At 26.9% G+C, this 12,836-nt stretch overlaps 1 protein-coding gene across 1 annotated transcript in view; it reads right to left on the bottom strand.

Moving 5' to 3' along the window:
- LOC107450263 (hypoxia-inducible factor 1-alpha) overlaps nucleotides 1-3,473 on the bottom strand; it is a 141,631-nt gene extending 138,158 nt beyond the window's left edge. Inside the window, 1 exon segment of the mRNA XM_043040829.2 lies at nucleotides 3,111-3,473. The gene's annotated coding sequence lies outside the window, so the exon portion shown is untranslated.
- Between the last annotated feature and the right edge of the window lie 9,363 nt (nucleotides 3,474-12,836).

Below are 12,836 nucleotides of genomic sequence, written 5' to 3'. Positions count from 1 at the left end.
TTGAAGAAGTAGAAGATTTTAATATTGACATTGGAGATTTTGTATTAGTAACAGTTCATGGCAAAAAAAAATACAGTTTTAAACACTATGTTGCTGAAGTTGTAGGCAAGAAAGAACATGAATTTGAAGTTCACTACATGAAAAGAATTCAGCCAGGTTATGCCTTTATCGTTGATGAGGCAGACATTTATACAGCAGACAGTAAAGATATAGTGAGAAAGTTGCCCAAACCAAATGTATTTCAAGGAACTAAGAGAACAATGACAAAACTGACTTTTGCTGTAGATTTCCTGTCATATAATGTTCATTAGTTATTATAAATTAAGTTTTTGATTTAATGTCTTAAAAATAACTATACAACCAAAAGTTTTGTAAACTAAATAGCACTTAAAATAAAGTATGTCTAATTAAAACCTTTTTCTTTAATTTTTTTATGCAATGTAGTGCATGTGTATATTAGAGCAAGAAAATATACTTTTCATTTATAAACTTTGATCTACTTTACTGTCTAACTTAATACTAAATATTGTCAGGCAATAAAATAAGTTTAAAAACTCAATATTGAATGAAATAAAATTATTTATTGTATTTTTCGTTAGTTGACCCAGTGTACCCCATTTGTTGACCCACTGTACCCCTTTATGGGGCACAGTGGGTCAACAAGTAGTACTCTAGAAAAATGTCTTTATTGTAAAAAAACATTTTGCTAAATTGTAATACATTTAATTAGGAGAGCTAATAGATTAGAAAGCATAATGCATAAGTTTGATATTCTTTTCTAAGAATATTTTTAGAATTATATTTAAATATCTTAAAATTGACCCACTGTTTAACTAAAAATATTTTCCAGTTTTAAAGTTTTGAATATAATATTTAAAATATTTTAAAAGGTCAGATTGGGACCCTCTAAAGGGATTAGGGCGACATCCCTGTCTTTTTTTTAGAACTGTTGTACTAACTATTACAATGCAACACTTTGTTGTGTCTTAATGTTGTATTTTATTAAAAAAGAAAGGTTTTGCTCATGAAATCGAAAAATTTATAGTGTTGTTTTCTCTGAAGATTGTGTTTAATGATTATTAAAGGGAACAAAAATTATATTTTATTTAAAAATATAATTATTTTGGTTGCGAATTTTATTACATTATGAAACAAATATATTATTCGATTAAGTAACAAATATATATATTCGTTTGATTATCTTAAGAGAACTGTACAATAGAAAATAACATCTATTTGAGAAAATAACAATTCAAAATGCTCTCGTTTTTTTTCCCTTGAGTAACACCAAGTTTAGTCTTAATCGTAATAATGAAAAGGCAAAATAATAAATTTCCAAAAAATGAAGAAATTACTATTATTGTACAATTATTAATAACCCTAGAAACGCCGCAATTTATCCAAAAATGCTAATATAATGTAGTTCAGTAAGATAACCAATTCAAGAAAACTATTATAAAAATTAAGAATTTTCAAATTTCAGTTATGGGAAAACTGCAGACATCTTCCATCAAAAAAAAAAGAGAAAAGGCAAAATACTAAATTTCCAAAAGATGAAGAAATTACTGTAACTGTAAAATTATTAATAACCTTAGAAACGTCGCAATTTATTCAGAAATGCTAATTCAATGAAGGTCAAAAAGAATTCAAGAAAACGATTATAAAAAATAAGAATTTTCAAAAGCTTTTTTTCAAATTTTAAACCTTCCTTTTGCGATTAAGTCACATAGATCTAAGTGCTCTGCTGGTCAACTGCAATAGTTTGTCATCCATCCTTCTAAAAGCTACGCAAAAATTTTTTGAAGTGTTGCGCACTTAAATTGTGAAATACAATCCCAAAAATTTATAACAATAACATTAAGAGTGCAATGTTATTCATAATTTTAAAAATTTTATAAAATTTAAGAACAAAATTTTTTTTCTTGACTGATAAAGTACTCGCTGAGAATATGTTGTATTTTTAGATTTATTCCTTGCAAAAATTTTGCCGATTATTAAGATTGTGAACATTTAATCTACCGATTTTAAAGTTAGAAAATAAACTAATAAATAAATTTACTAAGTATAAAATATTTGTCACATAAAATTTATCCCAATAGTTTGATAAGTTAAAAGTATTACTTATTCTCTTATAGTAATTTTTAAATTTCAACATTAGTTCATCAAATTTTGAAGGCAAGACTGAATTGTATCAGCATAACTTATTTCATTTATACCATTCCAGTTAAAATTTGAATAAAAAACTTCAAGGTAATTCTAGACCTTATTTTAAAAATATACATATATTTACTATAAAATGGCTTTTAAAAAAATTCAAACTTGTTTTTGTTGTAAAAAGTTCTGCGCACAGTTGTCTAACAAACGCAGCTCTAACAAGATAAGGAACTTTCTAAGCAAACAGAAAAAAATTTTAGTACCTAATTTTCCAACATTTTTCGTAGAATATGTTTTTTGTAGAATGTAGAGTGTATAGAAACTTAATAAATCAAAAAAATAAAGAAAACAATCTTTAAAAAAAAAAGGACAAAGTTACAACTTCCAGATACAGCATCATACATTGTGAAATAAAATAAAATGAGAAAGTAAAATTTATAGGCGAATATTATCTTAGTAATTGATTAAATTTATGATAAAAATCGAGAAATTCCAATAAAACAAATGCAGGCTATTAAGCAAAAAGTACATTTTTTTAAAATCTTAAACTGCTCTTACTTAAGAAAAGAATTAACATTTGAGACGTATTCAAAACTAGTTTTTCCATGCATAAAATATAATTTCGATCCATAAAAGTGAAGTGAAAAAAAAAAAATTAAATATATTACTGAACATTTTTTCAAATAACAAAATATAATTTATTATAACTTAACAGTTACATGAAGAAAAAAATCTTCCATACCGAAAAAATTTCATCAAAATGTATAACAAATATTATCCACAACTTAACTAACATCAAAACATTCGATTCCTAAAAATATATTTAATGCACTTTATAAATCTATTTCTAAAGTACGGGGAATTTCGTACTTTATTTACTCAATATAAAAGCACAAAAAGTCTATATATGTTTAAAAAAAATAATAAAAAGAGAAAAGAAAAACACGTGTACTCACGATAACTGTTTACTGAGGATTTTTGCTCATTATCAAATCGGATTCTCCAGATTCTGATAATTTGGACTTTTATACAATAATGGAGATTATTTCTCTGATTTTGAAGAATTCCAACACACTAATCTACACAATATTCATTTACTTTGAACGCAAGCATAGTACTTATTTGCATCCTTTACACAAAGATAATAGAATCGTAACAAACAATTTCCAAACAAATCAATCACTTTTAAAATGAAACGCATTACATCCCGCTTACAGCATAGCTGTAAACTAACTGTTAGAAATGCGTAACTGCTGAAGATGATTTCCCTTTCGGAGCGGTGGTCATAGCAACCACTCTGATGCAACGCTTGGCGGCGTGTTTTGGCGACTAATTCTTAAACTCCTTGCTACGTAATCTCCAAGCTCTGACGCAACACCAGTTCCAAAGGAAGCCTTATTTTTTAATGCGCATCGAATTGTTAGAGCAGTGATTCTCAACCACTGTGCCGCGGCACTTTTGTGTGCCGCCAAATTCTAAAAGTGTGCCGTCAAATATTAGAAATGATACAATAAAAATTATAATGCTTTTTTTTTTATTACGAGTAAAGTTTAAATTAAAGAAAAGTGTATATACATAAAATATAATATATATATAAATATACACATTTTATAATTTTTCCATGCTTTAACCGTGTCAACATCTTTGTCTTGTCTCAGACAATCTTAAAATAAGAAGGAAGTGTTTAAATTGTTTTGACAATTTTAAGAAATGTTGAAATAAGTAGGAAATTTAATGATTATTAAAATTTTTAATTAACAAAGGAAAGCAAGCTAAATATTAACTTTCAAATTGAAATAAAAGCTAATCATTAAAGTAAGCTATGCAATACAAATTAACAAAGGATAACTAACAAAAAAATAAGATAACAATTAATAATCAGCAAAAAAACTAGTTGACAAAAAATCACAAAAAAATAACAGCTAATAGCTATAGAAAACAAGCTAACAATTAATAACTAGCAAAAATAAATAAATAACTGCTGCTAACTAATAAAAAATTAGTCGAAAGAAATAATTAATCCCTTAATAAACGTTCTTTTGTAGAACATATTATTTTATTTCACATTCAAAATTATTATCACAAATTATTTAACACAGTGTATTATAGGTATGTAAACAACTTTTAAACTAATTTTTTTCATTGTGTGCCGTCAAATTTCAAAATCGTAAAAAGTGTGGCGCCCCCAAAAAAAGGTTGAGAATCACTGTGTTAGAGTCTAAGTATTTTCTCAATTGTTATGGCGGATTTATAATTAATAAAATTTATTGTTGAATGCTATTAAGAGGATACTATAAAGCTGGCGAAACATTCCAGGACAAATTCTCTTCTCCATAGGTATTTTAAAGTTAAAAAAAAAAGTGAGTTCATATGAAGCTAGATTAAAATTTGAAGTTTCAACAGTGCCGTAGAGAGCTTAACTCGCGCCCGGGGCAAAATACCTTTTTAGCGCCCCCCCCCCCATTCGAAAACCATCTAATATTATAAGTAAAATATACTCGCAAAGTAATAAATAAATAAAGTAAAATAAATAAAGTCATAGGCTCAAGCTAAGCATTAAATTTGAGACAAAAAATCTAGTTGAGAAAATAGGACTAGATTTTGAAATGTATATGATCATCTAGAATTAGTTGAAAAGATACCTATTATTTATTTTACATATTTATAAAGAAATATTTTAAAAATACGCAGTTTTAAAACAATAAAAAAGTAAATATTTATTATCTCTAAGGAAATACATATATTTAATAATATGATTATAATACATTAATAAAACTAATTACTATGTATAAATTTTCCGCTTTTGATGAAGCAAATTTATCAATAACATCATTAAAGTTGATCATACTTTAACGATAAAGTTAATCGTAAGCTACTTTGCGTTTATAGAAATAAAAATAAATAGTGTTCTGATAGAAAGAATGTTTGTACACTGTACAAACATACAAACACTTTGTACACTGATGTTTGTACCTTGTACACTGCAAATATTTGGAGATAATATATGTAACCACACAGCGCAGATGCCATAAGGAAGTGCTGACAGACACAGGTCGAGTCAGCCCTGACATTAGAAAAGACGCATCATTTCTATTATGAATACATTATTACAGTTTGATAGTGTTCCTTTTTATTTACGAATTAACATTTATTATATTTCACTGGCACTAAATTTAAAATATATTTTCCAGAAATAAATTATAATAAAAATAAAAAAATATCCAACATTTTTGTTTTGTTTTGCTGACCATTTGGCGCCCCTCTGTGAGTAGCGCCTGGGGCATGATGCCCCCCCTTGCTCCACCCTCGCTACGCCACTGAGTTTCAAATATTAATAAAAGTATTCTAAATATACTTCAAATTATTATTTTTTTCTCAATTTTCACTAATAACCTGGTGGTTGATATTTTCTCTACTTGACATTATAAAATACCTTCGAATTGTAAAAGAAAAATTCAAGACCGCTATCTCATCAGATCTTGAAAGATTTTAGTTTTTCTATTTAATTTTGCGGATAAAATTATATCAATATAAATCAGAAAAACAGAACCGCCGTGGCTCAGGGGATAAAGCGCCTGTCTCCCAATAAGGTGCCCCAGATTCGAATCCCAATGATGGCTGGTTGATACAAATTCGGCTCTGGGCTCGCACCAACCACCATCCTGATGATGCCTCTGTGGTAGACCGATCACAGGTTAGAATCACCTTGCAATCGATCTAGCTTTGGGAAGTTCTCGTGGTTTTCCTCTTCATGTAACTCAAATGCTGGTTAGTTCCATCAAAAAGTCCTCCGCGAAGTCTAGTTTGTCCCAATGCTTGATCCAGAAGTATTCTTGTTTTTCGAGTTGAGATCAAAAATACAAGGCCACGTTGTTGAATATTGATAGTCGTGAACTCAGAATTGTGTCGGCTGTTCAACGCCGATTTTAAAATACGATATAAAAAACACTGCAAAAAATCGTTTTTTGAAAGTTACTCTGCTGTTAAACATTTGTATGTTTTTAAATTTTTGATAAATATCTTTGTTTTTGTGTAATTTCCTGACAAGGCAGATTTTTTCAGACTAATCTAAATCGACTTTCATTTGTTTAAACAATAATTTAAGTAAATTTTATAAAATCTTAAAACAGACAAACATACAGCAATCAACCAAATTTATAAGTGCATAAATTTACATGATTTTTTCCTGGAGAATTTAGGACTGAGCTGATCTGCCCTATTTTTTATTTTCTCTATAGAGAAAATATAGGGGTTGGACAGAAATATGGAAACACTTCTACATTAACTCTTAAGTATATATTTTTTTTAGCATCAAATTTGTTGAAAGGTTTTACATGGCAAAACTGTAAGCACAATTTATTAAGGGGACAGGGAAGTAATGTCGTTTCGGCTCATTAAATATTCGTTAGCCTTAAAAACCAATTCATTTTTTTTTCGATTCATTTTCGATCCGGCATTTAAAGGTTGGTGCTAACGAGGATGAATACATTATTGAACGATATTCAAAACTACACTACTTTACGGTCCACCTAGATCGTGCTTGAAGCTTCTAGAAATGGTGTCCTTTTTACTCAAGTAAATTTCGGATAGACCAAAATAAGGAGAATACATTAATAACTTATTTTCAGCTTTAATACCAGCAATTTTGAAATCATGCAACAGGCTTGCGATATTTATATAAGAATAATTTTAAAAGTATAATGGTATTATAAAAAAAAGCTCTTAAACGATCCCCGCTTATTTTGGACGATGCAAATTTTCCATGGGTAAGAAGTACGCCATTTCTAAATGCTTCAAGCATGATTTTTCATATCGTGAGAACAGTTTTGCCATATAAAAACTTCCGTAATATTTGCAGCTAAACTAAAAATCGTTTACAAAGTTATCCAATAATGGAAGAGACAGTTTCAGCTTTTTGCATTATTTTTAAAATTTTCAAGAATTGCTTAAAAAATTACTTTATAACTATAGAGGTGTTTAGTTTATGCAATTTTTCATACTTAGTAATAAAATTTAAAGCTCTCAAAGTTTTGAGGGAATGACTATAAATTACAAAAGAAAACAAGTATTTTTGTACACCCTGTGCCAGAAAACCATGCGAAAAACTTGTAACTTGTATCGAATACTTTGATTGTTATTTACAGAAACTGCATAAGATTTTTTTAACTTAGCTTAATTATTTATGGAGATACGGTCATTTTTTTATATTGAAAAAAAAATTTTTTTTTGCTATAACTTTAAAAAATATTCAATGAAATTAAACAAAATTTTTTGGAGAAATTCAAAATTAATAACAAAATTAGTGCCTAAATTTTTTTTAAAAATTAAGAAACTGTGCAAGATATGGGTATTTAAATTAATTCTTTTATAATGCGCATGCAAGGAAAAAAATTTTTAAAAAATGTTTAATTTTATAGTGAATCGTATTGAGCACCTAAAGAAAAAAATCTGATTTGAATATCTAAGAAATTAAAAAAGTTTTAAGTAATTTTATGAGTAGTTTTCGTACTTTTCAAAATAAAACTCAAAATGATCAGGGGTTTTCCACAAATTTTATTTTGTAATTGCATATTACACTGCCCTATAATAACCGGACATCAAAATGTGATTGTATAAGGAAAGAAAATGTTTGAAATATATCATACTTTAAGAAGGTGTTGGCCCTGTCTTTTCTAATAAATCTTGTTTTGTAAACACAAAATGATATTTGAGGAAAACCCCTTATCATTTTGAGCTTTCTTTTAAAAAAGTAGAAAAACTACTTAATTAATTGCTTGAAACTTTTTAATTTTTCAACATAGTCCAATAAGACTTTATTAATTGCCATATACAATTGACTATAAAATTATGAAAAATATTTTTTAAATTTTTTCCGCGCTTGCGCAGTTTAAACAATTAAAGTAATTAATGCACGTTAAAAGCCTACTCCTTGATTTTTTGCCATAAGGTGTTAAAAAATACTTTCTTACTTTCGTAATTTACAGTTGGCCCCCTCAAACATTTGAAACCATATTGCTAAGTATAAAAAATCACATGAACTAAATACTTGCAAAGTCACAAAATAATCCTTATTTTTGGGAAATTTAAAAAAAAATGTTTAAAAAAAATTTTAAAAACTGAAAGTGTCTCTTCCATTATTGTAGGGTAATGTATTTTACATAGTTTACATCGCTTATATATTTTTGTTCAACCCCCATAATATGCTCGTGTTACCGCATATTTACGAGTACGTAATTTCTCAAACCTATTGATTAAAATTTGTTACCTTTAGTCGTTTTATGATCAAATATGTTAAAGAAAAAGTAAAATTGCTTTCCTTACAACACTAAAAATATATTTATAGGAAAAATTGAAATTCTTCCAATGATTAAAAAGATCACTTTTAATAAAAACTAACGAGGGGCCTTGATCAAAAACGTCCCGCTTGTCCCACCTTTACGACGGCTCTGTCCTTAGGAAGACGGTCATTGTCATTTGCAAGAGAAAGAAAAAAAGAAGTACGAAAGAAAAGAAACGAAAAAAAAATGTTTTTTGAACAAAGAAGAAAAAAAGTGTTAGCAACTTGCCCCACAAAGGGAATCTGTTNTTATTTTTTTTTTTTTTTTTTTTTTTTTTTTTTTTTTTTTTTTTTTTTTTCAATCATGAGGTTTTTAAGTTCAATTTCCACATGTTTAAATATGTTTTTCTTCTTAAAAATAGCCTAAAAATTTTCGTTTTAAAAAAAAATAATAAAAATAAGAATTCGTGAAGATTTAAGTAAAAGCCATCGAAAGTAAGGTTCATTATTATTATTTCAAAATAACATCAAAAAATAATTTACTTTTGTGTTAAAGAATTTTAAAATCTAAAAAAGAAACACCATCAAAAAATATCGATGTTGGTTCAATCGAACTGTGTTTTTTTTCTTTGCACTCAAAGAAATTACTGATCTTTTGTAAATGAACATCGTCTAGAAATGCGATTTTTTTTTTCTGCAGCTAAAGTATGTAAAAAACTGAATAAAGGAATTATAGTTCCTACAAAACATTTTTAGCTCTTGGTGAACGTTAATGCTCCTAATTAATTTAAAGAATAGTAGAAAAATTTCAATTGATTGAAAGGCCAAAAATTGAATTGCGTTTGTATAGAGTTATGATTTAAAAAACTACGAAAGTATTCAATTAGTAATATTTTTTATTCAAAATCAAATTTCGAAAACTGATCCAGGTATTTATTTTTATCATATTTAACTGCAAAATTTCGTAGACACTTTTTTTAAATGTACTTAACAGTTTATATTTTAAGAAGCCACTTCAAAATCACTACCTCACAAATATCTAAAAAAAATAATAAAAAAAACGATAATTAGTTCCGTTTTAGCATAATAATGCAAGTTTTAGGACAGAAGGGGAAATCGTGAACATTATAGTTCTATCAATCATTTGGAGAAGGAAATACTAATGTAGGCCTAAAAATCTTAATAAACTTTCGAGTATAATACAATAATGAACATAAAACTGAAGGGCAATCGATTTACATTTAATGTTCCTGTTACTTCAGCTTTTGCCTTATTCAGAAGTATATTTTTTTCGGTGAGTATATCTAAAAAAAAAAATACATAGACATCTTTGTTTGCTTCAGATTTTTGACTGATTATTATTACTTTCTTTCTCTCTCTGCTATTTGTACTTTGATTTTAAGCACGTGCCATAAAAAAAGGAAAATGCTTCCGTGTTGATTAAATGAAAGTAATGCAGTACTTAAGAGAAACATATTATTTTTGTGCACCTTTGTTTTTTATAATTGGGGTATATATCTTTTATTAGGAGGAAACAAAAAATACTTTCATTTATTTAACTTTATCTGTAGTGCTGAAAAGTTATAGAATGATAGAAAAAAATTTAGAAAAAAATAATACCAAAATCTCTTTTTATTAAAACTTGTTATTGCCGTTGTCACCGTTAAAGGTGTTTCAGAAAATTAGTCAAAGTTTTATGTACAGAAATTAATAGAAATGAATAGTTTCTTTTTATTTCCGAAGTAAATAAAAAACTTATCACAGAATAACTATCATTTGATGTATGAACTTTTATGTTTGAAAATAATAAATAACTTGACCTTTCTTCTTAAAATTCTAAATTAATCTTGGAGTTATTAAATTCTTTTTATCCTTTTTTATGTATTTCATTTATCACGAAAAATTATCATCCTGAAAAAATGCTATAAAAATGTTTCCGTTTAATGAAAAAATTGTTGATTCCTCCGACTTCTGTTGATTTCTTCCGAATTGTTGATTTCCTTAAAATTAAAAGGAAGAACGGTTATTTCATGAAAATAACGATTGGTGCGCCATCTGTTGCATTTTTAGGATTACTAAATTTAGACAATTGTTACACGGTGAAAATAGACATGGAGAAATAGTTTCTATCAAAGCGCAAATTCCTTTTTTTCTTCTTTTTTTTTTAAAAAAAAGATGCTTTTATTAAAGACATAGTCCGTTACTCCACCTTGATCTCTTAATTAAAATTATCAGTGGAGCTTTGCAGAATTAGTTGCAATAAATGCTTTTCTTTTCTCTACCCATTATAACAGTTCAAAATTATTCAACTAAAAATATATGTATTAAAAAGAAAACTTGTGCCTCCGCTTCCCACGTCCAAATATTTCCCTTATGATACTATTAAGTGAACATAAATCATTTTTCCGAGTAATCATTTTTTGAAAAAATTAAAGTATATTAAATTATTAATTATATTAAATTAGTAATTTTAAAAATAAATTAGTAATTTAAAATTAAATTAGTAATTTTAAAATTAAATTAGTAATTTAAAATTAAATTAGTAATTTCAAATTTAATTAGTAATTTTAAATTCAATTAGCAATTTAAAATTAAATTAGTAATTTTAAAATTAAAAGTATATTGTTGCAATAAATTTGGTGAGTTCACAACTGTAATTTAATATTTTCGCTTACCAAACGGATGGATGCATTTTAAATACAATTTTTTCATTCACCAATTTGTGCATGAAGCTGAAAGTTAATTTCTAAATCATTTAATGAATCTCTTAAACCGTCATTCATAATAGTATATTTAATGTAATTTGCCCCTTTAAATAACAATTGTAAAACGGTTAAAAAAATCAGACGCCGATTTAAATGACTTTATCTTAAAATTTTATGCAGAACTGCATTATTCTGATAATAATAATGTCGCATGTACACTTTGTGTAACGTAACAATTTACTCTTTTATATAATTCTAATCTTTTAATTTTCTTAAACTTTTATTTCCTTTTTTTATATAGCAGTTTAGAGTTATTTTATGTGAAATTTTTTTAAGTAATTTTCTTAAATTAAGGTTCTTTTTTCTCAATTTAAACATATAATTTTCTTTAAATATCTTGTCTAACTAAATTTTTTTTTCTTAGACTGTGTGTTGGTTGTAAACGTAAATGTTTCCTAATTACAATCAACACTAAAACAAATATCAAAAGGAACAAACTCTTTTACTATCACAAAAGTACACAAAGAATATATACATGTTGCCAACAAAAGAATAATGTAAGAAATAATATAATAAATAATATAATAAATAATCACCGCATCTGCGTTCACGCAGTTGCGTCTGGAACATCCTCCCCACCCTGATCAACCTCAAGAGGAATGATCAGTTGAACGGGTCGGGATATTTCCTTGCCATCAGATCGTAAAGTACAAGTGCGGACTTTTCCATCGCGTCCTTTAATTAGTCCGGNAACTGTAATTTAATATTTTCGCTTACCAAACGGATGGATGCATTTTAAATACAATTTTTTCATTCACCAATTTGTGCATGAAGCTGAAAGTTAATTTCTAAATCATTTAATGAATCTCTTAAACCGTCATTCATAATAGTATATTTAATGTAATTTGCCCCTTTAAATAACAATTGTAAAACGGTTAAAAAAATCAGACGCCGATTTAAATGACTTTATCTTAAAATTTTATGCAGAACTGCATTATTCTGATAATAATAATGTCGCATGTACACTTTGTGTAACGTAACAATTTACTCTTTTATATAATTCTAATCTTTTAATTTTCTTAAACTTTTATTTCCTTTTTTTATATAGCAGTTTAGAGTTATTTTATGTGAAATTTTTTTAAGTAATTTTCTTAAATTAAGGTTCTTTTTTCTCAATTTAAACATATAATTTTCTTTAAATATCTTGTTTAACTAAATTTTTTTTTCTTAGACTGTATGGTTAAGATAATTTTGTTCAACATATTTTTGGTTCACATATTTTATGCTCAATGAATTAAATGTATGATCATCTGAAACATAGTGCGCTCTTTGTGACATTTCCAATCAAGATTTTATGATTATGTTCAAATTGCTAATTGATATTTATTTATTTCAAAAAGTAATCGAATTTTACTCTTCTTTCAAATTTAATGTTCTAATTTCTTCATTTATGTCGTTTTAATTGACAATTATAAGTGAGTGGAATTACATACTTTTTATTTTGCTTGACCTTATTCGTTTCTTTTTTCTCTCGCTGTAGTTGCGACATAGCATGTTTGAGATTCATATATTACAAATTATTTAAGCATTTACTGATGTTTCCAATTTGTTATGCCCTTAACAAAATTTGCTCACCATATAATCACTTGATTTAAGATACATAAAAAAAAATGAGACCTTAAATCATGTAACCCGAAACT

Source organism: Parasteatoda tepidariorum, chromosome 7 (assembly GCF_043381705.1).
Source record: "Parasteatoda tepidariorum isolate YZ-2023 chromosome 7, CAS_Ptep_4.0, whole genome shotgun sequence".
NCBI classification, from domain to species: Eukaryota; Metazoa; Arthropoda; class Arachnida; order Araneae; family Theridiidae; genus Parasteatoda; species Parasteatoda tepidariorum.
This window is presented reverse-complemented; position numbering and strand designations above follow the sequence as displayed.